Source organism: Giraffa tippelskirchi, chromosome 7, assembly GCF_054371585.1.
Source record: "Giraffa tippelskirchi isolate mGirTip1 chromosome 7, T2T-mGirTip1v1.2.pri, whole genome shotgun sequence".
Lineage (NCBI taxonomy): Eukaryota > Metazoa > Chordata > Mammalia > Artiodactyla > Giraffidae > Giraffa > Giraffa tippelskirchi.
In genome coordinates, this window is record NC_137281.1 from 11,819,859 (window position 1) to 11,844,960 (window position 25,102).

Here is a 25,102-nt window from a genome sequence, read left to right on the forward strand (position 1 = left end):
CAACAATACAGTATACTAATGCATATATATGGAATTTGAAAGATGGTAACGATAACCCTATATGCGAGACAGAATAAGAGACACAGATGCATGGAACAATTTTATGGACTCTGAGGGAGAAGGCGAGGGTGGGACGTTCTGGGAGAATAGCATTGAAACATGTATATTATCATATGTGAAACAGAACACCATTCCATGTTCGATGCATGAGACAAGGGCTCAGGGCCGGGGCAATGGGATGATCCAGAAGGATGGGATGGGGAGGGAGGTGGGTGGGGGGTCCAGGAGGGGGAACACATGTAAACCCATGGCTGATTCATGTCAATGTATGGCAAAAACTATTGCAATGTTGTGAAGTGATCGGCCCCCAACTAAAATAAATAAATTTATAAAAAAAAAAAAAAGCGTAGCATATTCATAATATTCATACTCAGGAACAGTATGTGGTCATGAGAGATGATGGAACTGATCTATGAATATGGACATGGAAAATTCTCCAAGAATCTGCTGAATGCAAAGGCAAGCTGCAGAATGATTTACACAACTTAATATTATTTATGTAAAACACATACCAGAACCTTTATGTATTTTCTATGGGTGTGCAGGTATTGACAAATGCAAAGAAAAGGCCCAAAGGGTAACTAATCAGCTAATGACAACTACCTCTGGGGAGTGGACCAGAACTGGGAAAGTGCATGTGTGTGTGCGTGCGTGTGTATGTGCTCAGTCGTGTCTGACTCTTTACAACCCTGCGAACTGTAGCCCGCCAGGCTCCTGTGTCCATGGGATTCTCCAGGCAAGAATACTGGAGTGGGTTGCCATTTCCTCCTCCAAGGGATCTTCCTGGCCCAGGGATCGAGCCCACGTCTTTTGTGTCTCCGGTGTTGGCAGATGGGTTCTTTACCACTGAGCAACCTGGGAAGCCCCCTGGGAAAGCAGAATAGACTCAAATGGGATTTTTTAAAGATTTTTTTATATGGATCATTTTCAAAGTTTTTACTGAATTTGTTACAACATTGCTTCTGTGTTATGTTTTTTTGGGGGGATTTTTGGCCACAAGGCATGTGGGATTTTAGATCCCCAACCAGGGATGGAACCCCCATCCCCTGCATTGGAAGGTGAAGTCTTAACCACTGGACCACCAGGGAAGTCCCTCAAATGAGGTTTTAACCTTTTCTGTTATGGTTTTGGTTTTGATAATGAGATTGTATTCATTTTTGAATTAACATTAGACTATGAGTTACAGGTAGCAAACTACAAAGTGAAATAAAGGACTGATTATCCCCCACAGTGAGGAAAGTGGTCACCTCCAGCAGGGAGGGAGGGATAGGGTTGGGGGTGGATCCTGGGCTCTGGCTGCTTCCTGTATACAGACCAAGGTGGCGATCCCACAGACGTTCACTTGATAAAGATTGATGACTCTCTCACATAATTGTGCTTCCTGCAGGCAGGGGCCAATTCCCACTCATTTTGGTATCATCTGCTCTGCACCCCCCGTTCACTGCCCAGAAGCAGATGGTAGTAAAAGGCCAGATTCGGTAGGGTGCGCCCCAGGCTGCTAGAGCTCCAAGGGGCCAAGGCTGCTGTCCAGGGTACTAAAGTCCAGAGCCTGGGAAGCCTCAGGGAGGCCGGCCAACGAAGACAGCTTCCAGAGCCATCATCCTAATTGGCCACTCTGCGACCCGGCTCCTGCTCGCCTCTAACACATCACCTTCCATTGCTCCCCAGGCCTTCCCAGGTGGCGCCAATGGTAAAGAACCTGCCTGCCAATGCAAGAGACATAAGAGACTTGGGTTCACTTCTTGAGTTGTGAAGATCCCCTGAAGGAGGGCATGGCAAACCACTCCAGTATTCTTGCCTGGAGAATCCCATGGAACAGAGGAGCCTGGTGGGCTACAGTCCATGGGGTCATAAGGAGTCAGATATGACTGAAGCGACTGAGCACGCATGGGCACACACCCGTCGCTCCTCGCCATTCGCTTGTGTCCTCCAGGCTGAAGCTCCCATGTGCCTCAGGACCTTTGCTCTCGCTCTCCCTGCTGGCTGGTGCCGTCTCTGCCCAGGTATGGCGGTGGAGCATGCCCTCGCTTATTCCAGGAGTCCACTGACACGTCCTCTCCACAGAGAAGTCTTTTCTTGTACAGCCTTTCTAAACCCACACAGCCTTTCCCCTCCTCATCACTCTCCATCTTTCAGCAGCTAGCGTTTTCTTCCGGCACTTGTCACTGACATTCGAGTTTCTGTGTGTTCATCTGCTTGTTTATCATCCATCTCCGCCCACTTGAATGTTCACGCTGGGAGGACAGGGAGCAGGTCTGTTCTGTTCAGTTTCACCCTCCTATTTAAAACGGCCTCAGGTGCCCAAAATGGCATTAATCATAACCTGTGGTTCACGGCTTTCTCCCATCACTGGGATGGGCAGAGCCCTCTTCCATTCCTTATTTCCTTGTTTATTTAATTTATATTTAATAAATTATGTGGACACATTATTATGTGTTCATATAAAGCCACTGCTTACCATACAGATCAGAACTCTGACAAATCACACTGACTTGTGCCTGGCATGTGCACTGCTGTGTCCCCGTGCCTGCCACCGAGGAGGGTCTGTTTGGGCAGGAGTTAAGGGGCACCGTGCAAAAGGAAGCCCACAGGAGCGCCCGCATGGCCTCCCGAGGAGGGGGAGGAGAAACCAAAGGCCATGGCCTCCCGTAGGCTCCCCTCTCCTCCCTGGTGCTCCCACCCCCTCGTTCAACCTAGCCAAAGTTTCTTCAAGACAATTCAATCCTATACCCTCACAGATGGCCCACTGTGCCAGACCCTGTGCCAAGAACTGGGGACACAGAGGGACTTCCCTGGTGGTCCAGTGGCTATGACTCTGAGTTCCCAATGCAGGGGACCCAAGTTCGATCCCTGGTCAGGGAACTAGATCCCACATGCCACAACTGAGAAGTCTATGTGTCACAACTAAAGGTTCACAACAAAGATCAAAGATGCCACAATGAAGACTTGGTGCAGCCAAATAAAAAAATATTTTAAAAACAGAGAGTTGGTTGGTGGTTTAGTCGCTCAGTCATGTCAGACTCTTTGTGATCCCACGGACTGTAGCCTGCCAGGCTCCTCTGTCCATGAGATTTCCCCGGGCAAGAATACCGGAGTGGGTTGTCATTTCCTTCTCAAGGGGATCTTCTCGACCTGGGATCGAACCTGGGTCTCCCACACTGCGGGCAGATTCGCAGATTCTTTACTGACTAAGCCACCAGGGAAGCTCGAGAGAGCTGAGGACACTGGGACAATCAGCCTTGGCCACGCCTCTGAGCATTCTCAAACCTCCCGGCGCTCTCCCCTCCCCCCACCCCATCCCGCCCCTTCAGGGTCCCACGACTATCAAAAGCTATAAGAGCAGCTACCCGGCGGTGCCTGCTCCACGCAGCCAGGTGCTCTGTGCATCGTGTCTTGACATCTTCCCAGCGATCCAATAAAGCAGGTGCTGTTATTACCCCTCGCTTTTCAGAGGCGCACCCTGAGGTGGACCGGAGCCTGCAGGTCAATCCCAGAGCCTGGCTCTCCTTACCACCAGGCACACTGCCGGTGTGATTGTGTGTGCTTCTCCCCTCGAAAATCCGGGAGGTCCTAGGCCTCCTGTATCTCTGCAAAAGCAACTGAGGATGATGGAAAAGGTGTCAACTTTAAAGTCAGGTAACAAGTGGTCAGGTCCCAGCTGCAGAGCTCAGGGAGGCATGGAGGGGCAGGAGTGTCACCTGGCCCGGGTATTATATTCACGAAGGGCCTCATTAACCGAGATGTGCATTTTTGATTTTACAGTTGGGTGCCACTGCCAAACCACATCAGCCATAGGACGCGCTGAATTTTGTTCTAATAAGTCCTGAAATGGCCTTGTCAGTATCAGTTAGTGTGGCACTTTGTTGTTGTTGCTTAGAGCCCAGCCTGTAACTCCATTTTGGCTTTCTTTCATTCTCAGCATCCTGGGAAGCTCAAAAATGAGAAGTGGCCTGGCCTCTCTCAGATTCTGTGGAGCCTGCTGAGTCCTTGCTGTGTGACTTCATGCAAACCACTCAACCTCTCTGTCCCTCTTCCGGAACTGTGTGGTCTCTGGGCAGCATCTGCAGAGAGCCCTGCTCCACAAACATTTTAACTCGATGGAATCAGGTTGACTCAGACTGTATGAGACACACTCCCTGCCATCATGGAAGCAAACTTCGAGCTCTGGACACTTGAAAAGAAGTGAAGGATCTTGGGAGAAGGGTTTTTTGTGTGATAATCATTTACTGGTTTACTGGCTTCACAGGTGGCGCTAGTGGTAAAGAGTCCGCCTGCCAATAAGGAGACGGAGAGACTCAGGTTCGATCCCTTGGTTGGGAAGACCCCCTGGAGGAGGGTGTGGCAATACACTCCAGTATTCTTGCCTGGAGAATCCCAATGGACAGAAAAGCCTGGCAGGCTACCGTCCTTGGGGTCGCAAAGAGTTGGACATGACTGAAGTGACTGAGCACACACACACACACACACACACATACAACCATTTACCGTGGTGGAGGACAGCTCCTAGAAGAGCTCAGGGACAGGGAATCAAGAGTGCTGTTTTAGACGATTCAAGGTGAAACCCTGAACTACAGTTAGAAACGCTTTCCTTGCATCCTCTCATTGAATCTCCTCCACACTCTCCAAGGAGAAAGCATTAGCACCATGCCCATTTTACAGATGAAAGAACTGATGCTCTGCCAGGTTGAATCATGTGCCTGGGGTCCCCCAGATGGAACCAGGAATAGCATCCAGGTAGGTGGACTCCCCTTCCTCCCCAGACCCCTGCCGGCTCTTCCCTTTAGTGTGGCAGGAAACACTGGACTTGGACCTGTGTTGGCCACCTGAGACAGTTACGTGCCTCCCATCCCTGGCCCAGGAGGGCTTCCTGTCAATATGAGGCACTCCCTAAAAGTTATCACGCTGGTGACCCACCTTGAGTCACAGCAAGTCTGGGCTGCACACTGAACCATGTCTCTGGGCCCTGGTCCATTCTCCAGGCTCACACATCTTCAGACCTGCTCACTCCCTGCTCACCTCCTTCCTGGAGTCTCCCCAGGGAAGCCCTCTCACTCACTTCCATGGACGACCTCTTTCTAACCTTGGACTCCCCATCAGTGCCCAAGATACCAGGCACTTTGAGGTGTGTGTGGATAACATCAAACGGATACACTCCAGGTCTCTGCCTCCGAGAGGCTTCCCCAGAGGAAAGCAGCACCTGTCTGGTGAGAGGAAATCTCAGGTGTGTGCCTCCCTCTGCCCGACCAGCTGCATGACCTTGGGTCAGCAACCCCACTTCTCTGAGCCCTGCTATTGACACAGTTTGAAAGGTTCTCCCCATTGCTCCATTCGCCCGGGCCGCCAGCATCTCTGGCTCCGGTGACGTCAGCAGCCTACTTCCTGCTGGTCTCTGGGTGTCCATGCTGGACCCTGATAGTCTCATATGACCCTTTGAACCCAGAAAGGGTCTTTCTGAAATTTAATCAGGCTGGGTTGCCCCCTTGCTTCAGGCTTTTCAGAGACCTCTCCCATTTGGGGAATAAACCCCAAAACTCCTTAATCCAGGAATTCTCTGGTGGTCTAGGGGTTAGGACTCTGTGCTTTCACTGTTGAGGACGTGAGTTCAGTCTCTGGTCGGAGAACTATGATCCTGCAAGCCATGAGTGGCAGCCAAAACAAAAACGAAAACCTAAACCAGAAAACAAGCCCCTTAGTTCAGCCTAGAGTCCCGTGTGGTCTGGCCTCTGCCGACCACTCTCCCCTCTCCCCTCACCACTCTCCCCTTCTTCTATCCTGCTCTAAGTCTCACCACCTGCTTTGTGCTCCTCAAACCAAGGTCTTTCCGACCCCAGGCCCTTTGCATGTGCTGGTCTCTCTTCCTCGAATGCTCTCTGCCTGCTTAAATCCTACTCATCTTTCGAGGCTCAGCTTAAACGTCTTGCCCTCTCTGTGTGGGCTCCCTATTGTCTCTCCTTTAGGGGACTTCATCACAATTTCTGATTTTGCATTTAACCAATATTTACAGTTAAAGATCTGCCTCCTCTGTGTTTGTCGACTCTGTGGACATCAGCTGTGCCAGTTTTGTTCACTTCTTTATCTCCAAGGGCCTGGCACAGAGCAAGCGCTCGGACAAATGAGTCATTTATGGGGACGAGGACCTGAGGCAGAGGACTTGAGTCTTCTGAGCCTCAGTTTCTCCTTCTGTCAAATCAATACAATAATGCCTCCCAGGACTTCCCTGGCAGTTCAGCAGTTAAGACTCCGTGCTTCTACTGCAGCGGGAAAGGGCTCAGTCACTGGTCAGGAAACTAAGACCCCCACATGCCATGCAATGTAGCAAAAAAAAGTTACATATACCTTTTTTGCGTATATATATGTGTGTATACATACATATAAAATGCCTCACTTAGAGGGTAGTGGTGAGGATTCCAAGAGACAAAAAATACTGACAGTGTTTTGGGGAAAAAAAAGAGACAAAACTGGGCATGAGATGTTGTTGTTTAGTCCCTAAGTCGTGTCTGACTCTTTTGCGACCCCATGGACTGTAGTCCGCCAGACTCCTCTATCCGTGGGATTTCCCAGGCAAGAATACTGGAGTTGGTTGCCATTTCCTTCTCCGGGGAATCTTCCCAACCCAGGGATCGAACCCATATCTCCTGCTTGGCAGGCGGATTCTTTATCGCTGAGCCACCTGGGAAAATACCCTTCAAATATAAAAGCTTGAAAGAGCTGGAACCTAGAGGATGGGCCAGAATCGGAGAAGAACAAGAGAGGAGGGCATGGCCATTTGTCAAGTAACCTTATCTGCCAGGCATTTTACAGCTCCTCATTCTCTGGCTCTTACGAGATGGTGGCTCCGACCCAGAGGAAATCCAAGTTCAGAGAGGAGAAACTACCTTCCCACGGTGTCACAGCAAGTCCGTGGCAGAGCTGGGACTTGAGCCCCTCACATCAAGGCCATTACGTTTCCCACGCATCTCCAACAAAACTTCACCCCCTCACAGTGTTGTTTCTTTCTTCTTTTGCCTGCTCTGCAGGGCATGTGGGAATGTGGGACTTTAGTTTCCTGACCAGGGATTGAACCAATAGCCCCTGCCGTGGAAGCATGGAATCCTAACCACTGGGGCAGGGAGGTCCCTGCAGTGAGTTCTTGACCAACATTTGTGGGGTTGAACCAATGGAGAGGGTCTGAATGGCAGTCCTGGCTCTGCCACTCACTGGCTGGTCATCTTGGGTGAGCCACTTCCCTTCCCTGAGCCTCGGTGTCCCCATCCGCAAAATGGGAATAATGATCATGCCCCACCATCTAATGATGAGGATCCGCCAAGAGCCCAAAGGCCAGGTGTGTAGCATGCAGTACGTGGTCCATGAGCAGCTGTTACCGTGTTGCTCTTCCATGTGAGGGGACCGCGTGAGCAAAGCTTGGGGGAAATGATGAGAGGCCGGTGGGGACAAGGTCACCAGAAAGGTCCTCTCAAAGGAGGGGCATCTGGAACCGGACTCTCAAGTTTGCACTGGCTGTGGAGGTGGGAACCAGGAAACGGTGGAGAGGGCCTTTCGATCTGCCCCTCTCCACCCTCTACCCCCAGAGCTCCCCGCCACTCCTTCCAGGTTTCCCAGGCCTTCACACCTCAGTCACCTGTAAACCTCATCTCCATCCCAGGGCCCAGGCTGGCTCTAGCCCAGGGGGCCAGCCACCCTCACATGGCCCACAGGGATCTTCCTCTCCTGTTGAGGAGGTTCTTTACTAGTTGGGAAACTAGCATCTGAAGATAATACCAAATAATTCATCACGGTGAAAAGTAAGAGGTGTTTTAGGCATAAACGAGCACAGGACATGTGAGGAGGTACATGTGCACATACATCACCCTATACACCAACCTGCCCGTTACCACGTGCTGGGGGTACTAACAGCGAGCTCTTCCCTCCCCTTGGCAAACGGGTCTCTGCGAGACCCGGGGGGCTGGGAGGGAATGTAAGCAATGCCCTAATGTAGGGATGTGATGAAGGGCGGGTCACCAAGTCCTCAGGGGAGGGTGGTGGCTTGGCAAGGAGACCGAGGGTCGTCTCAGAGTCCTCCTCCTCCCCAGAGTCCCCCACCTTCCCATGGATTCAACCCACAGGTGTCTGAATCCCTTTGCTCTTTCCCCCACCTGCAGCCTGTCCCCCGCTCTGCCCCACCTCCTGGCCATCTCCCTTCCCTCTCTCCCTCTCTCCTCTGGCCTAAACATGGCGCAGGTCCTTCCTCACTTCCTCACCGGCTCCACACGTATCTCCGGAACCCCATCTGTGGAAAGACCCTAATCTGGGGACAAGTGAGGCAGCCCCTGACCACCAGAGTAGACAGGGGAGGTGGGCTGGGGGTCATGCCCTGCACTGCTCCCTAAAGCACCACCCTGCCCAGACCAAGAGTGAAAAGCCTGGCATCCCGGGTTCTCTTCAGCTCACCTTCCCTGGCTGCCAGGAGAAGGGAGAGAGCAGGCCTGCAGTCTTGAGATGCCATCGTGGGGGCACCTGCGTGGAGGGGTGACCATGCCCCCCAGTGGAAGGATTCGGTCCCCCACCCTGCTCCCTCCCCAGAGAACTCCAGGCCTTTCCGGGGTGGGTTCTCCACGGGAGGGGCCATAACTGCCCTCTGAGCAGTGCTTTTCAGGGGCAAACCAAGGTTCAGAGCAGGCAAGTGGCTGGAGCACAGGCTATCTCTGCAGCCCGTCTCTGGAGAACTGGGTTCTCCAGTTCCATCTCTGCAGGTGTAGACAGGGCCACCCTCCCCGCAAAGAGAGAGAGAGAGGGCTGAGCCCTGTTGCCTCTGTCTTCTGCTGCCTCTCCAGAACATGGGCCTCTGTTTATTTTCTCAACCGTGGGAGGAGAGGTAACCCAGGGGAGACTGAAATGAGAGGGAAACGTAGGGGTCGGGTGGGACGAGAAAGGTAAAAGGAGGGAGCTGGGCAGAAAAAGAGGGGTGTGGGGAGGAGCCGCTGGACTGTACGGGTGGAACAGAGAAGGGTGTGGGTGCTTACATCCCCAGGGGAGAGGCAGCAGAAAAGAGAGTCAGAGACAGAGAGATGGCAAAGAGACAGAGACAGGGATGGGGAAAGCGGAGAGAGGGACAAAGAGAGGACGGAGAGCAGGAGGAGGAAGGGTGGCCAGGGTGGGGCCGCCGGGGCCTTCTGCAAATTGCTTCGCTGACACCTGCTCCTCTGGCCCTCACACCGCGGTCCTGTGGGGTGCGTGCCGTTGTCCCCAGAACCTGAAGAGGCCGAGGCAGCTGTGTGTGTGAGAGGTGTCCAAACCCAGCCTGTTTCCCCTGCCCGCAGCGGCAGGGGCCGGATGGACAGGGACCCAGGTTCAGTGTGGAGGGAGCAGAGCTGACCCTGGAGGATCACAATGGCGCGACAGGGGGGCAGGAGCCAGAGGGGCCGGGCCTGCATCCCCCACCTGTTCTCGGCGGTCCCATACCCTCTGCTACCCGGACTTCTGCCCATGGCTCCCTCAACCTGTGGCCACCAGCTCCCTGCCTGCCCACCCCGACAGCCTCCTGTCCATCGCTGTGCCTCCCAGACCACTCTACCCGAGCCCACCTTTCCGCTCCCCTTTGGTTTTGGGGTTAGGGAGGGGTGCCCAGCAGCCGAGCTGGGGAGGGGGCTTGGTGGATTATTGAGCGTGTACAGGACTGCGGCTGACACGGACCAGGAGGAAGAGGAAGGGGTCGCAGTGATGGAAGAGGCGGATTCTGCGGTGGGGGGTGGCGGGAGAGGGGGTGGAGGAGGGCTGGAGGAGGGGTGGCGAGGAAGCGGGTTGAGGGGGGAGCAGGACCAGGCTCACATTTGGCATTCAGGGCAGCTGACAATAAAAATGCTTTATTGCCAAGAAACTGGATCGATCGGGGCTGGAGGGGGCCGTCAGGGGGGACGCGGAGGGCTCGGCGCGGAGGCCGGCGGCCGGGCCTCCGCAGCGACCAGGGCCCGAGCCGCCCTCCCCCCTGCGCCCCCCTCCCTGCCTCCTGCCCTTTCTCTCTCCTGCAGCCACCGCTTAGTTCTTATTATATTTTTTCTTATATATTTTTTCCCCCAGCTTCTCTTGCTCCTGTTATTTTTTTTTTCTTTTAATTTTTAAAAAAAAAACTCGCTGCACTCCCAAAGCCGCAGGCCGGGTGGGGGCAGGGTGGGGGCATCTGCCCAGCCAGGCCCCTACCCATAGAGGGTCCAGAGCTGCTGTCTCTGGGCTGAGCCCCGCTTTGCTTGCACGGCCCCCGTCAAATGAGGCTCCCCCCAGGAATGGGTGCCTATTGTCCCCTGCCCCTTGTCCTAAGGGCCTCCCCCTAACCCATGACATGACACCCCCCTCTGGGGGGCTCAGGGCCCTAGCCAGGCCTTCCTCCCCTCCCCCCTACCTGGCCCCCTGCTCACTCCCAGAGCCATTTGGCTGATGGTCAGAACTGTCCGTCAAGGGGGCTCTGAGCCCCTGGGGACCCGGATGGGAGGAGGGAAGGGGAGAGGTCGAAGGTCAAGCCACGTCCCCTCAGCTCAGCTCTCTCCCCTCCCCCTCCCTAACAAAGGGAGCAGCGGCCTGTCGCTTGGGGAGGCGGCAGCCTGGAACTCGGGGAAGCAGGAAGGAGGCTGTGGGGATGGCCGTGGGCAGGAGGCGGGGTGGGGCCTGCCTGCCCCTCCGCTGCCCTCCCCCTCGGGTCAAGGCTAAGGTGATTCCTCAACCTCTCAGGGAGGCTGGGCTGCGAAGGAAGGAGGATCTGGACAGACAAAGAACCGGAGCCCCGGGGAGCCGGAGGGCTGGGGGGCCCACACCTGGGACCCAGGCCCTCCTGGCTGAGGACGGGCAGCACGCGCCCCTCCGGCCTTGGTCTCACCCTCTGGGTGCCCCTGCCTTCCGGCAGCACCAACCCCTGTGGATCCCAGAGCCACGCAGAACCTTGAAGCTTGGGTCTGGGGAGGAAATTGAGGCCCGGAAAGGAGACAGAGGCAGGGCTGGATCTGAAAGGGAGGCACAGCCCAGGGTTCTCAGCGTTGTCCCGTTAGATGGAGCTCCCCCTCTTCTCCGCTTCATGTCTAGGGAGACACCCCTCGCTTCCCGCCCTGTCAGGGGAACCCTAGATGGGGTGTGGGGCAGCTGGTAGCAGTTTCTTCAGAGGGAAGAGGAGGCTGAGGAGAGCAAGAGGTTGGTTTCTCCTCTCAGGCTGCTGGGGTGGGGGGACCAGGAGAAAGACATTCTAAACATGGTATGTCTCTAACGCTGGCCTAGTGCAGCTTCAAGGTGGAACTTCCAGTCAAAAAGGGCAGAAAACTAATGAGGATGGAGCCCTCCTGTGCTAAAGGTGGGAGGGCTTTAGCACCCTCCTGTGCTAAAGATGGCTTCAGAAGAGGGTGTTCAGAGAGGTTCTCTGGCGTGCCCAAGGTCACACAGCAAAGAAGGAAGATCTGAGGTCCCACTCATCCTTTTCCTAAGCCCACACTGTCTCTGGGCCTCCCACCTAACCAGCCCAACCCAGAGCGAAGGGGAGCTGAGACAGTGAACAGCCCTGAGCCCCCCATTCCCAAACCCCCATTCTCCGTGCCCACGAGAGAGACCAAGAGCCGCCAGAGACAGAAAGAAATGTGCCGATCTCCTGTGCTGAAAGTCTTCTACCAAGGCGGCTTTCAGGGAAAGAGGGCCGCACTCAAGAGGGAGACGGGGAGGACATAACTGGCCCCTTTTTGGGGGGGTGGCTGGAACAGACCCCCCCGCAGCCTGCCAGGAAGGGCCCAGATGGGCCACGGACTATAGGGGTCCCACTGCCCTCCCCCAAACCTCCCCTCCTTTCTCTCCCTCTCCTTCTCGGCTGGCTATCGACCGGGTCTGTGACATGGTAGATCAATACGGCAGGGATATAAAGCCGGCTGGCTGCCTGCCTGCTTCTGCCTCTCTCTCTCTCCCCTGCTTGCCTTGCTTCCCTTTCCCAGAGCCGCACCTAGACCCCCCCACCCCCATGGACCCCTTACCCACGCCTCTGAGGGGCCAGGCCCCCCACCTGGTGCCAGCCCCCTACAGCAGGAGGGGGAGAGCCTGGACAGCCAGGAGAGGGGGTGAGTATGGGGGTGGACAGGGCAGCAGGTGGGGACGGGGGTCCCACTGGCAGGTCAGGGGGCTGGGAGAGATGGAGGGACAGAGCCCCTGGGATAAAGCAGGTCCCTGCTCAGTCGGGAGCGGTTCAGGGAGATGGAAACCTTTGAAGGTACAAGAGGGATGGCCCTCTGGGAGGCGGGCAGCAGGCACCTGGGGGCTGGGGAGGCATTGTCCAGAGCCCATGGGGTGGGGGGTGATGGGGTAAGCTTTGCTGAGTGGATGCCAAGAACAGTGGGGCTGCTCCGGGGCAGCCTGTTGCCCACCCACAGAGTCCTGGCTGCTCCCTCCTGGGGTCTCTGTGGGCAGCTCCACCTTGGCCTCGCCCCAAGGCCTGGCCTGCACTGTGGGATGTGGGGGAGGGCTCGTGAGGCATCTGACAGGAGATTCCAGGGGAGGCTGCAGTGGCCGAGTGGCCGTATGTGTAGGGCGTGCGTGCACCCCCGGCGTGCCTGGAGAGGTGAGTCTGTAAGTCCTCTGGCTTGGCAGTGGGGCTCCAGGACTGTGTGTCCCCGCGTGTCTCAGCCACTGAGTCACCCCGTGTGACCACAAGGTGGTGGGTGTGTCCCAGGAGACGCGGTGGCTCTGTGCGCGTGTGCTTCCGCCATAGTCTCCTCCACCTGGGTGTCCCCGAATATGTAAGTGTGTGTATGTGGATCTGCCTGTCCCCACAAGTGTGGGTGTGTGCCCAGGGGCATCTCAGTGACCCCTGGGGCCCAGTAACGTGGTGCCTTCCCGTTCTGGGTTCTAGGAAACCGTGGGGGTTGGCGCGTGTGCTCGAGCCCCTGCTGAGTATGTCTGGGAGTGGACGGTTCTATGAGCGTCTGGGAACCAGAGCCTGAGTCCCCACGTGTCCGTGTGCGGAATCCGCGCCTGTGTCGGTGGGTGGCTGTAGGTGTTTGTCCCTGGCGTGCTGGCGGCTTCCTTTTTGTGAGTGTCAGAGACCCAGGGTGCTTCCTGTGTGTCTACGTGACTTGGCGTGTCCCTGCGTGCCAATGGCCGCGTGTATTTCCACGAGTGGGCTGGAGGCTCTGGGTGTGTCCTCATATGTGTCATGGTGACTCGAGGCACATGATGGCGTTTCGGGGGGTGGAGAGGTGTATCTGAATGGGGGAGGGCTCGAGGCCGAGACTGCCACTGTGATGCTGGCTAGCCTGTTCTGTCACTACATTGTCTCCAAATCCAAACGTGAGGACCTGTCTGCCTTCTTCCCTTCCCCGTCAGAAGCCCCAGACCCCTGCCAGCATGGGCCCAGGGCCCCCTCCCCCAGCCCCCTTGGGTGGCCGGACCTCTGCTCCTCAGCACCTCCTGCTCTGGCGGAGGCCACCTCAACTCCACCAAGCGACCTCCGTCCCTCCCAACCCCCCCAGCACCACCCGCTCCCCCCACCCTCCCCCCACCACAAGTCCAGTCCAACCCAGACAAAAGCAATTACTCCTGAGGTAGATGTGAGTGTGGGTGTTAGAAACAGAAAAAAAAGGGGGGGAAGGGAGGGGGAGCGAGAGACACAGACAGAGGCAGGGATGGACGGCCAGAGACCCGCAGAGACGAGGGACGAGAGAGACCCACAGAGAGCGTGAGAGACAGACGGGGAGAGACAGGAGATGAAAGGGACCAGAAGAGACACAGCCTCAGACACAGGAGGCAAAGGCAGAGCAAGAGCCGGGGAAGGGCAGACAGGAGGACCCGACGGAGAGACACACACAACCAGAGCGGAGAGACAGGAGAGAGAGACAGACAGAGGGCCAGAGCACAGCAGAACCGGAAAGCCAGGGACGGAGTGGCAAGAACAGGGAGAGCTGGAAGACAGAGACAGAGAGAGGGAGCGCAGGAGCTAACCGGAGGAGAACAACCGGAGTGAGAGCCTGAGATGAGGCCGAGAGACAGAGAGAGAAAAGACAGAGAGGGACAGGCAGGGGAGACCGAGCAGGTGAGAGACAGCTGGCGAGAGGGACTCCAGAGACACACACACAGCTAGAGGTGGGGGAAGGTGATGATCCAGGACAGACAGACAGCTGGAGCTGAGCCCAGGGTGACCAAGCCCAGAGCGACTCCAGCGCTCTGTCTCTCCCTCTCACACACACACAAACACACACACGCTTCTCCCCCTCCCCCAGGTCAGGAGTCCACGGTGCCCCAGCACACTCCGTGGCCATGGCCCTTTGGGCTCTATGTGGGCCAGAACACAACAGAACCAAAAACCCAGGGATGGAGGCGCTGGGGAGGGGACAGGCCGAATGGGCAGGGAGCGCTGGGGGCAGCACCAGGGAGGGCACGGGGCAGACTGGGCTCAGGACCACAGAGCGGGTAGCTGCGGTACATTCCACCTGCCCGCTTCCTGTCACTGGGTCCTCCCTGTCACACACACAGGGTCTGCAGGAGGGTCCCTTACACTTGGGGCTCAGCAGGCTAGCCAGGGGGTGGGCATGAAGCGTGTCCCTCCTGCCCCACGGCTCTGCTACCTTCTCCCACGGCCCTCGGCCCCATCTTTCTTGTTGCCCCCTCCCCGCAAGCCTGGAGGCCTCAGCATCGCGCTCTGTCCCTCTCACACACACACGCGCTCAGCTTTCCTTCTGTCTCTGACTCCGCTTCCCGGCTGACTTTCCTCCTGTCTCCGTGGCTCTTTACCTGCTCTTCACTGCCCCTTCTCTCCAGGCCTTTCTCTGTCATGGGGTACACTCTGAGTCTCCCCGAGTCTCTCTCTCCCACTCTTCTCTGGCGTATGCCTAGACCCCCCTTTCTCAGGTGACCCCCCTGGCCGTCCCTCCCGTCCACACGCACCCCAAGGGGAGGAGGAGGGCTGCTGGCCCTGCAGGGGCCTCAGAAGCTGTCCTGGAGTTGGAGGCGCCCCTCCTGTCTTGCTTCTCCTTCATGTACCTTTTTTCCTTCTCTCTTCCTGGCCCCTCTCCCCACCCTCAGCAGGTCCACATCCCCACCGTGGTTTGCACTGCAGACAGAAAGCTATACAAGGACCCATATGCACCCTGCACTCAAGACTGGAAGCCAATCCAGGCTCAGAGGAAAAGGAGGCCACCAGGGTGGGACAGAGACACCAAGACATGGGAAAAAGAAGAGGAAGACGGAGGTGGAGCCCCAGGGCGAGGAGGAGGAGAGAAGGGAAATCAGAGACAAGCAGAGAACATGGAGCACCGAGCGCTGGACAGTGCCGGGGTGGGGGCGGGCGCTCACTGCAGCGTGTGGGGTCAGACTCTGTGGCCCGCCTGCTGCCACCGCGCCCTCACCGGTGCCATCGGTGTGCAATCAGGGTCAAGTGTGTGCCCTCAGCCCCAGGGGCTCCATGCTTGCTGGATGACAGGCACTCCAGCCTCCGTTTGCTCTGGGACTGTCAGGTACGCCAGGCACTCATTGGTCCCCGAAACTGCTAAGAGGGCCAGCCACGTCTGTAAGGCCCCACCTGAGATACTCCTAGTCCTGGGTGGGTGACAGCTGTCTCCACCCACCCAGGGACGGCAGACGCACCAAAGGGACCTTTTGCTGCTTCACAGCACCCCACAGTGACAAACAGCAGCCCCCCCAGGGGAACTCAACTCCACACTCGACAAGGAGCAACGTCACCCATGGCCCACCAGCCTGCCTGCACCAGCACAGCCCAGCCGCACCCTGTGCACCAGCCGGGGGCCAGCGAAGCAGTAGCATCCAAGCAGCCGGCCCCGTGCTGATGCTCCAGCCTGGCCCAGCCCCCAACCCCCAGGCCACATCTGCAACAGCACACACCCTATTCCTGGAGCCAGAGCCCCCTCCCTGGGTGCTAGCCAGCCTGAGGGATTAGAGCAAGTTCCCCACTCCACCTTCTGGCTCCAACCTTCTGGTTCCTCGGCTCTCAGAACACCTGCGCTGCCACGAGGGCTGGCATTTCTGATCAAGGAGTGTCCCAGGCCACACCCACCCCCTCCAGGGAGGACCTGCCCATCAAGCAGCTCAACGTCTTCCTCCTGATGCAGTCCTGGGTTCCGTCCCAGTCACCACACCAGACCAGCACCAGAAGCCTTTCACCCACTGCTAAGCTCCTGCTTCCAGGGCACTCTGGGCCCCGGTGGGGTGTGCGGGCACTCCAGGTGGGCCCTAGTGCTCAGGCCAGAGTCACCTCTGGGCCCCCAGGGCCTGGTCCACACCGAAGGGCACCGTGTCTTTTTGTGGAAGGATGGAAGGACAGGAGGGAGGGAGACAAGGTGGGGACACAGCCCTGCTCCTGCCTCAGACGTCCACGGGGACTCAGATCAAGCCAGCATCCACAGTCTCCATGAGTGACCACCCCCGACCCGGGCTGTAACATCCCCTTTGGCTTCCAAGACCCTCAGGAGATGCCTTCCCACCTCCTCCTGCCAAAGACTCCCCCTTCTTTCGGGGTCCAACCCCTCCCTGAGCCCCAGGTTCAGGTTAGTAGCATTTGGGCCTGTCTCCACCTCCCCCCGACCCCGCACACTAGCCAGGAAGCCCCTCAGAGGCCACACAGGGCTGCCTCCCCCCTGCATCGTCACCTGATCACAGCACAAGGCTCAGCACACAAGAACCCCCAGGAGATGGTGGCTGAAGGAATAAATGGATGGATGTGGGTTTAAATGTCTATGTGCTCACTCATTTATTCATTCAAAAATTACCTTTTTTTTTGGCCACACCATGAGGCATGCAGGATCTTAGTTACTGACCAAGGCACATCCGTGCCTCCTGCAGTGGAAGCGTGGAGTGTAACCGCTGGACCACCAGGGAAGTCCCCTCAACAAATACTTAACTGAACACTTAGACTATGCTAAGGGCTGGGTGTCGACATGTTGGATAAGTAGAGACATCTCTCTTGTCCCCTCCATGAAGCTTAAGGCGGGAAACACTACACAGAATATATGATCAGATGCAGGGACAATGGGCAAGAAGGAAGAACAGGGTGGGGGGCCTGGCCAGGTCAGAGGGGTCGGGGAGCCCTAGATGGAAGGGTGGAAAGGTGAGCCCAACCAAGAGTGGGGACAAGGCTCTGGCTGGGATGGGAGGAAAGCCAGAGGAAGGCCAGAGGGAGTGAAGGAGGGGGAGCCGCGTGGGCGCCAGAGGCTGACCCAGCACTTCCAGGGCTGGAGGGGCTCTCGCTCACCCTGGGCTCTGCGCTCCAGTTCCTTCTGGGGCATTGAGGAGGCCTCTGGACACATTTGGGGAAGTAGTCACCTCCCAAGAGACAGTGGGGGATGGGAACGCTATTTGCTGTAATTGTTTTGTAACAAAATTATACACTTAAAAGGGTGTGGCTCCCTTCAAACATCTCTCCGGGGGGTTGAACTTATCCTCAAACCACTCAGGTATTTTGGCAACAGCCTTTAAGTCTGCTTTAGTTTACAGACTCCATAAGCAAAAACATCTCTACCGTATAACTGTCTCTAGTTCCTATCAAAACACCAACAAGCAGTCACAGTATTATCCATTATTAGTATCAGCACTGCTAAATTGATCAGAAAAGTGAAAAGTGAAAGTATTAGTGGCTCAGTCGTGTCTGACTCTTTGGGACCACATGGACTGTAGCCTGCCAGGCTCCTCTGTCCATGGGATTCTCCAGGCAAGAATACTGGAGTGGGTAGCCATTCCCTTCTCCAGGGGATCTTCCCAACCCAGGGACTGAACCCAGGTTGAATCCTGCATTGAAGACAGATTTTTTACCATCTGAGCCACCAGGGAAGCCCCAAATTGATCAGAGTTGGTTCCAAATAAGGCTCTGAGTATCCCTCTCTGCACCCCATCCCACAAATCAAATTCATCCCCGAAGCACAAAGACTGGCCACCTCGAGGCGATTCCAAACCTGGGGTGGGTGTTGGTGAAATGGAAGAATGAGAGCTTCAAGCTCAGGCAGACATTCAAGACTCTATCATGGTAACCAAGACTCTACCATGGTAACCTTAGGTGACCTGATGCCAGTGGCATCCCTCGTCTGTGGCTCAGTTTCCTCCTTTCACAACAGGCAACTCACGTCCACTTCACAGGGTGGCAGCCGGTGCCCAGAACAGGCCCTGGCACAGAGGTGGCCCCAGATAAACATCAGTTTCCCCATTAGACTATAACAGCTCTCTGGCACGTGTTATCCAATCTGTCATGTGTATGTCTGTGAAACCTTGACTATTTAACAAACATCTATTTGAACACAAAGAACTAAAATCACAGCCCCGACTATAATCTCCACTAACTCTGACACATAATTCTTTTTAAACATCTCTGTTACTTTAGCCCAACTTTCAGGCATTCCTCAAAGCCAGCCTCTAGCCCCCAGATGAATTCTGCAGCCTGGAAGCTCCTTGACCTTCTTTTCAATATCAAGAGCAGCAGAAGACACAGCAGTTCCTGGGAAAGCTACACTTCTGGTTCTTGGAGAAAGTAGTTCAGACTCTTACATTCCTTACCAGCTAGAATGGGGTCCATGGATGAGTTTTGAGGGAGGGGTCTGTGAGTATCCTGAGGTCAGAGCACAACTGAGTAGATGTATGGATGCGTTTTCCTGGGAGAAAGTCTATACTAAATGTTGCAAAACTGGAAATCCATGAACCAAAGGTTGTCTGAAATATGTGGTTTGAACCACAAGGAGATTTTTGAAATTGTGGAGAGTTATCAATATTTAAAAATTGAGAGATTTCACATAACAGTCTGGACTTCTGGCTTTTCCTGAGAAATCCAAAAAGCTGACAAATGGGGGGCACGTTTCTACCAGAGGACAGTCAGTGGGGCTGAAAAGCAGCACCCCAACTCCTGCCAATGCATTTTCCAGTCTGGTGCAGTCCCTAGCACACCAGATTGCCAACCCTAGGCTACAGCTTTCTCTGTTTCTTAAAGTCAGGCTGTGACCCCACCCCCCTCCCAAGAGCAAGCAGAGGCCTCCCTGGGGTCCTAAGATCTGTAAGTTAAACTGCTTTGGTTGGGGCAGCACGGGGCGGGTCCCAGTTCAGAGGCCCTCTCCCTACCCCGCCTCAGACGCACACTGCCGAGGCCTCACCAAGCTGGTGCAGCAAATCCCAGAGCTGATGCCCAGAGCCTCTGCTTCCTGCAAGCTGAATGGCTGGAGGACCCCTGCTTCCAGCTCGGGGTCTCAGTGGTATCCAAGGAGGCACCTCACAAACCCCAACTTGTCCAGGGGATCTTCCAGCCGTATCTCAAGTCCCTGCTTCCTGAAACCTCCTGCTTTCATGGAGTTCACTTCTTTTGTCCTCACTTCCTCGTGTGTGTGTGTTGGGGGGTGCTGTTATCACCTTCTTTTGACAGACGGGGAAACTGAGGATCGCACAGCGGGCCGCTGGCAGGGCTGGTGCTCCCTGGCTGCAGAGCTGGAACCTGAATAGCTTTCCTAGGCTTCCGTCCTCAGGACAGCGTGTCCGATGGGTTCTGTTACTACACCCCTTTACAGATGAGGCTCTGACTGTCCCAAGCCACTCGCAGTTAAGAAGGGACAGAAAAGAGATTCCAACACAGGAGGGCCTGACCCCAAGCTATGATCTGAGCCACCAAGCTACCCCCACCTCTCCTCCTGAGCCCCGACCCTCATCAGCTGAAATTCCCACAGTCGCCAATGTCCAGAACCACAGGTTTGGCCAGGAAGCCGCAGGATGCACAGAGGATGAAAACACACATCACTCAGACTGACCTCATGGAGCACGGAGGCAGGAAGAGGAAGGGCAACGCCCCGGGGGTGGGGCCGGGGACAAGGATGGGAAAGCCAGGGCTTCCGAGAGGAGACAAGACTCCGTGATTGGCAGAACTCCGGGAGCCACAGCCCTTACCTCTTGGGCAGAAGCAGCAAAGCTAATACATTCAGGCCACCAACCCGGTCCAGTAGAGAACCTGGAGAGAGAGGAGAAGGAAATCAGCATGCTGGGGAATTTGAGAAGTGTCACCACCTCGAGCAGGAGGGGGCCCTCCTGGGGCAGAGGGACCCTGCTCTTGTCACACCATCGGGTGTCACAAGTTGGTGACTATAGACTCAGGTCCTGACAGCCATGGGCTACCTGCATTTCCGGGTTCTGAGCCTCAGAGTCCCCAACTCGTGAATGGGCAGACTGATGAACATCTTGTTGAACATATGTTTTTCCTATCAGACTGGAGCCTCCTTAACGGGCAAGGACTGTGTCTTACACCTTCAGCCCTTGACAGAGGGCCTGGCAAACTTGGGATACTCAGGAAGGACATGATGGATGATATCAGTGAATGGATAGATGGTGGAAGGGAGTAACTAATTGACCAACTATGTATCTCAAAGGACTGTGGGCAGCTTCCCTGGTGGCTCAGTGGTACAGAATCCACCCCCTAGTGCAGGAGGCATGAGTTCCTTTCCTGTCCAAGAAGATCCCACCTGCTGTGTGCCACAACTATTAAGCCTGTGAACTGCAACTACTGAAGCCCTTGCGCCCTAGAGCCCGTGCTCTACAACCAGAGAAGCCACTGAAATGAGAAGTCTATGCACCACAACTAGAGAGTAGTCCTTGCTCACCGCAACTAAAGAAAAGCCCCGAGTAGCAACAAAGACCCAGCACAGCCAAAAATAAATAGCAAATAAATATATAAAAAAATAACTGCAGGGAGGGACAAATGAGGAATGTGAAAGGGTTACTCATTATTAGGTGCCTGTGTGCTGTGGGGAGATGAAAATAAAAGCCACAGTGATGCTTCTGACTCGTATATTTGTTCACTCATTTATTCATGTGGTTAATCAGCAGATGGGCTTCCCAGGTAGCTCAGTGGTAAAGAATTCACCTGTCAAGCAGGAGACCCGGATACAATCCCTGGGTTGGGAAGATCCCCTGGAGAAGGAAATGGCAACCCACACCAGTATTCTTGCCTGGGAAAAAAATCCCATGGACAGAGGAGCCTGGCGGGCTACAGTCCATGGGGTTGCAAAGAGTCGGACACAACTGAGCAACTAAACAACAAACAACAATCAGCAGATACGGAGGCTTGTCTGAGCTGGGCTCTGAATCAAGTGTGGGAGATGCGGAGATGGATCAAACCAGGTCTCTGCCCTGTCTACTGGGGGCTTGAAGGTGAGCTGGGGAGATCAAATGAACAGCTGATGCCAGAGACTGAAGTCAGAAAGAGAAAAACAAATATCGTATATTAACACATGTACGTGGAATCTAGAAAAATGGTACAGATGAACCTATCTTCAGGGTAGGAACAGAGACGCAGACATAGGGAATGGATGCAGACATAGGGACATGGAGAGGGGTGGAAGGGTGAGATGAACTGGGAGACTTGGACTGACGTGTGTACACTGCTATGCAAAAACAGCTAGTGGAAGCTGCTGTATAGCGCGGGGAGCTCAGCTCAGGGCTCTGTGATGACCTAGATGGGTGGGATGGTGGGGGACGTCCAAGAGGGAGGGGATATATGTATGTATATAGCTGACTCACTTTGCAGTGCAGCAGAAACTAACACAACAATTGTAAGGCAACAACTGTTGTTTAGTAGCTTGGTGTCCAACTTTAGTGTCCAACCTATGGACTGTAGCCCACCAGGCTCCTCCATCCATGGGATTTCTCAGGCAAGAATATTGGAGGTGGTTGCCATTTCCTCCTCCAGGGGATCTTCCCGACTCAGGGATGGAACTTGCATCTCCTGCGTCTCCTGCATTGGCAGGCAAGTTCTTTACCGCTGAGCCATCAGGAAAGCCAAAGCATGTATACCCCAATTTAAGGAAAAAAAAAAAAAAAAGAGCCGATGCTCACACACTGGTGTAAGCAGAGGATGCAGAGGGTAATCCTAGGGGAGGTCAGGGAAGACTCAGGGGGGATGTGGACTCCGAGCCAAGCCTGGCAAACAAACCCACTTTAGCCAGGTGGAGGGGCCAGGTGGGAGGAAAGAGAATGTCAAGCTTTCGGTCCCCCAGGCTTCAGTGAGAGAGCTGGGAAAGATGACTGGGGCTGCAGCTGGCAGGACCCAGTCCAAACAGCCAGGAGACGATGCAGTCTGTCTTCAGGGCAAGTCCCGCTGCCTGCTGTGTAAAAGACTGGAGGATAGAGAGGTCGACGGGAAATGAGGAGACCCTCTCTGCAGCCCCGCAGGAAGGCAAAGCGATGGCTGGTGTTTTCCCCACTTTACAGATGGGGCAGGCGAGGCTGTGAGCAGACGACTTTCCCAGGATCCTGTACAGCTTGATGAGGCACGGAGATGGTTATCAAGGTCAGGTCTGCATGCCTCCTACTGAAACCCAGGTTTCCTGCCTTCTGGGAAAGTGGTCTTGAAAAAGCTGCTTGAACCTGCACAAAGACCACCCTTGTTGCGGGCGATCAGAGAAGGGGCAGGGACTGTAGGACAGGGGCAAGGAGACAGGGTTTCAGGGAGACCTTCCTCCCAGGCAGGTCCCCATGAGTGGACAGTGGGCAACTTCAGAAGCTGGGGCTCAGAGAGGGGGAGCTCTGGGTAGGGGGGGTCACAGAGCCAGGAGGCACACATCCTGAAACCTGTGTGTCTCCAGAGGGGCAACTTCAGGGGGATGGGAAGGATGGTCATGGACCTGGATGTCTGGCAGGTACTTGGCTAGCTCATGGCAAGTCTGCCAGTACAGATGGGGAAACTGAGGCCCAGGACCAGCCAAGGACACAGGGATTGGTGAAAGCAGGACTGGAGTTCAGAAGGAGGAAAGAGAAAGAGAAAAAGATGAACTGAGATAGATGGATAGATAGAAGGGAAAGAGTTGGGGAGACCCAGACATACAGAGGTGAGGAGTAGAGGGAGACACAAGCAGAGAGACCAGAAACAAGCCCAAGTGGGAATGAATAAAGGGGTGTCAAAGGAACAAGGGGTCTGACCAACTCCTCCTCCTCCCCCTCTCTCTGTTTGGGCCCCCATTTTCCGGGGCAGAGGGGACCAGGACCCTCCGTCCCTGTGGAGAGGGAGGGGCTGGGGTTTCTCCCCCAACTCAGGGGCTTCTCCCCACCCCCGCCCCCGCCCCCAGAGCTAATCAGCGGCTGTCATCTCCACCGTGAGGTCTTGGTTAAGGAGATTTAGGGCCGGGATCAATAGGAAATTTAAAAATCGATGCAGCGCGCAGGGCAAAATCGATGGCGTTTAATCGCCTTGCCGATTCCCAGTCAAAACAATTAGCCGCGCTGAGTGTTGAACACGGTGGTGACACGGCATTAACCGTCAATATTGGTGTAAGTGATGGCGGGGCGGGCGGGGGAATCCCCGGGCCTCTCAGGGGCCCAGAGTCAGACGGCGCCTTCGGGCTGGGGTCTTCCCTCAAGGCAGCTCCCCTAGTTGGGACTTCCCTCCAGCAGTGCCCCACTCCCCACCCGATCTCTGCCCTCTGCCACCCTCAGCAGCGATGCCCACAGGCAGGACCGCCCCGGCCTGTCTGCCTCCAATTCTCCTCCTCGTGGCATCTCTCTGGGCCCCACACCCCCTCATTCCCCTGCCTGACAGACCCCTCTCCCAAGGTAAACAGCCTCTCCCCATAGGAGAGGCAGGCAGCCCTGTGGGAGTTGCAGCCATATTCCCAGCAGGGCCTTGACCCTGGAAGATAGGAATGGGAGCTGTGTAGAAGATGCCTCCTCCCCATTTCACAAATGGGAACTCTGAGGAACAGAGGGGGAAAGCAGGTGGCCTATAGTGACCTGGCAGAGGAAGCTAAGGAGCCAGGACTAGAACCCTGACTTCTCTGACTCTAGAATCTCTGTTCCTTGTAGCTGCACCGCAGACAAGGGGAAGGAAGTGTCAGATGTTCACAGGAGAAGGAGAGAAATCCTGGCCCCTCAGCTCTCCTTGAAGCCAGGATGACTCTCCTGCAGGCAGGTTGGGGTCTGGCTTCTCTGGGGGTCCCCAGCACTGCCCAGGCCAGAGTACAACCCTGAGCTTAGACAAGTGAGGATGACAGTGCCCACTGGCCGCACAGACAGACTGCCCACATTCATTTTCGCTGAGGAACATGTGGTGGAACCACTGTCCCCTACAAACACATCAGCTCAGATTAGTCCAGCAGGGCAGCCCTGAGTGAGAGCAGCCGGGGTTTCCTGGGTGCTAGCTATGCCTCAGGTGTGGTTAGCTGCTCTGCGGGTGTGATCTTGCAGAACTGTCTCAATCGTTTGGTAAGTATCATTCTCACCATACAGATGAGGAAATGGAAGACTCAGAGAGGTGAAGCCACAGCCAAGAGCAGGGGTGGGTAGCTCAGTCTGACCAGACTTTGAAGGGAGAAGGACACAGGGCAAGCAAGATCCAATGACTGCAAGCAAGAGGGTGCATACAAGTAGGGGGTACAGGAACCCAGCGCCTGGATGGGGACCAGGAGAGGCTCCACACAGGCCCAGGAGGCAGGGGTGGGGCGGGCAGGGCAGGGGCAGACCTGGAGACACACTGGAAGCTTCTGAGCTGGCAGGACGAGGATACGAGGCCAGGAGGCCAGGGCTGGCTCTCACTTTCTCTGAACTTGCCTGAGGGCTCTGGGTTCTGGGGTGCCACATGGGGGCAGGGGGAGCCTTCCACAGCCACCTGCTCCCAGCATGGCAGCAGGGCGGGGGTGTAGGCTGGTGAGGAGGCCCATGAGATGAGCCAGGGATTGATCTGACAAGGTCCTAATCAAATGGTCAATATCGCTGACCTGACCACTTAACCTATTGATAAGCTGGCAAGGATGAAGCAGGCGGCGAGTGGGCTCGGGAAGGAAGGCAGGGAGAGGGCTGGGGGAAACCAGATGGGCAGCATGCCGGGTCTGGGGGCCTAAGGGTCTGAGGGGTCTCCTCCTCGGGCGCCCCCACCCGCCACCCCTCTGATAAGTCATGTATCTTCTCTGTGGGGGCTTCTTTCTAAAAAAAATATTAATTTATTTACCCTTGGCTGTGCTGGGTCTTCACTGTGGCATGCAGGCTTAGCTGCTCTGTGGCAAGTGAGATCTTCGTTCCCCAACCAGGGATCGAACTCACATCCCCCGCATTGGAAGGTGGATTCCTAACCACTGGCAACTGGACCACCAGG

At 55.6% G+C, this 25,102-nt stretch overlaps 1 protein-coding gene across 5 annotated transcripts in view; it reads right to left on the reverse strand.

The window, feature by feature from the left end:
* POU2F2 (POU class 2 homeobox 2) overlaps positions 1 to 25,102 on the reverse strand; it is a 102,805-nt gene that overhangs the window by 42,857 nt on the left and 34,846 nt on the right. For all 5 annotated transcript variants that reach the window (XM_081516126.1, XM_081516109.1, XM_081516121.1 and 2 more), the window contains exon 2: positions 19,915 to 19,975. The gene's annotated coding sequence lies outside the window, so the exon portion shown is untranslated. The remainder of the gene's footprint in view (positions 1 to 19,914; positions 19,976 to 25,102) is intronic.